This window comes from Miniopterus natalensis, chromosome 18 (genome assembly GCF_054644295.1).
Source record: "Miniopterus natalensis isolate mMinNat1 chromosome 18, mMinNat1.hap1, whole genome shotgun sequence".
NCBI lineage: Eukaryota > Metazoa > Chordata > Mammalia > Chiroptera > Miniopteridae > Miniopterus > Miniopterus natalensis.
The window spans coordinates 20,995,545-20,997,500 of NC_142098.1; the positions used below are offsets into that span (position 1 = coordinate 20,995,545).

Consider the following 1,956-nt stretch of genomic DNA (forward strand, 5'->3'; position numbering starts at 1 on the left):
TGTGGATACCCCAACCTACGTCATCCAGCCTCAGCATCAAGGAGCCCCTGGGACTGAGCTAAGGGTAGGGGGTCCTAAATCTGCCATGCACCTCTGTCCCATTTGGCACAGAGGCCCACATGTTTCCCTGACTTCATGAGATTGACACTGACAGGCTTAGCTTTAGGAATGATGTAGGAGCTGGCAGCTCAGGACACACAACATAAATGGGTGGTTACTGCCTCCACTGACAGACCTTGAACAATCCGATGCTGTTGTTTTGGTTTGCACTAGGATGAGAAAGAAAAAAATCCCTGTACCTTCTGTCTGTCTTCGTGGTAGCCCAGACTGAACAGGGGCCATAGATACACACACACACACACACACACACACACACACACACACACACACATATATAAAATAAAATATAAATAAATAAATAGGGTGGTTATATGCCAGCCCAGAGGGCCTGTGGCCTCCACCCCAGCCAGGGTACAAGGGATGCCAGAGGGCTCTAGGTGAAGGCAGCAATCTGGACTCAAAGCAAAAGATGTGTTAAAGACATGCCAAGCATGATTTGACTAATAACAAAAGAGTACACATATAAGCAAACCATCCTGCTGCCTTTGTGCATCTACTCACGATGTCAAAGCAGAAAAGGACCCTATGAAACCCCAAAAGCTCTTTCAATGGAAAGTTCTTCAATGACCATCTGGTGGCCAAAGCTATCTAGAGCTGACTAAGTTATTTATCTTACTGAGTGTGAAGATCCATCCATTTTGATGAAGAGATATTCATGTGTTTAATCACAAGGTGCTGTCTCCAGGATGTTACATCATGCAAGGTTTAGAAAACTTGCTGGAGAGAGCCAGATAATAAATATTTTAGGCATTGTGGGCATATGGCCACATCTTGCATACTCAGGTCTGCCACTGTAGCTGAAAGCAGCCATAAAAAACATGTAAACAAATAGGTGTAGCCATGTACCAATACAGCTTTAATTACAAAAAGAATCCTCAGGCCAGGTCCTGGGCTATATATTTACTGAACTGTGTAATGCACAGAATATGCAGCTATCACCTTTCTAAATTTTGAACTTCTGAAACACATCTGGCCCTAAAGGTGTCAGACCAGGGGTTGGGATCCTGCAGTTCCAATTTCAGAAAGTGTCCTCTACAGGAAAGTTCTTTACAAGGGGCTGGGACTTTCCTCCAATCAGATCTTGGGGCCAGTCTCCCTAAGCAGTTTTCAGTCATCTGCTACAATACTTGCACAGCAATGATAGCGGCGATCTCAACATAAATCTGGAATTTGGGTTGTTGAACTGCTGGAGAGCACCTGCTCTGGGTCAAATTCTACAGGGTGACTTGCATGCCGGTTTTGCAAGAAGGGGAAGAGGGTGAATGCCCCTTTTGAAAGGGCAGGAAATTGGGAGGACAACAATTTTCCCAAAGACAGATTTTCCAGATGACTCCCATAGACATTCATCTGTTTTCATGAGGAGCCCTTAGACCCAAGAGAAACTCGAGCAGCTCTAGGGTCCAGGTGGCCAAGTGTGACACAACTTGGGGGCAGGGTACACACTTACCAAGACTGCAGGGAAAACACTAGGGCTTTCACAAACTAAGGTTTCCAGAAAAGTTATCCCTGCTCTCCAGCTCCTGAGGGTTTGGCACTGTTGGGAGCATCAGGAGATGGGCCCTGGGCATGGACATTAGTGTGGTCAGGGGTGATTGGCCCCAGTATCATTAGGGCTGAAAAGGTGCCCTTAAATGTCTTTGTGGACCACAGAGAGATGGAAGCCCTCACACGAGAGAAGCTGAAGACAGAAACCGTGAGTTAATGATGAGCAGTCTCCCCAAGAACTCACGAGACACACCACCTGGGAAACCCAACAATACTCGATGGGGCTGAGGACTGAAACCACCGATTCACAAGTTGGGGAGGGGGGCATATGGCAGTGAAATGCAGGCTTGG

The 1,956-nt window shown here is 46.7% G+C and overlaps 1 non-coding gene across 1 annotated transcript; it reads left to right on the forward strand.

The window, feature by feature from the left end:
* Positions 1-217: 217 nt before the first annotated feature.
* Positions 218-346, forward strand: LOC148091026 (small nucleolar RNA SNORA31). The gene has a single exon (XR_015716078.1). It is a non-coding gene; the product is annotated as a small nucleolar RNA SNORA31 (small nucleolar RNA).
* Positions 347-1,956: the final 1,610 nt, after the last annotated feature.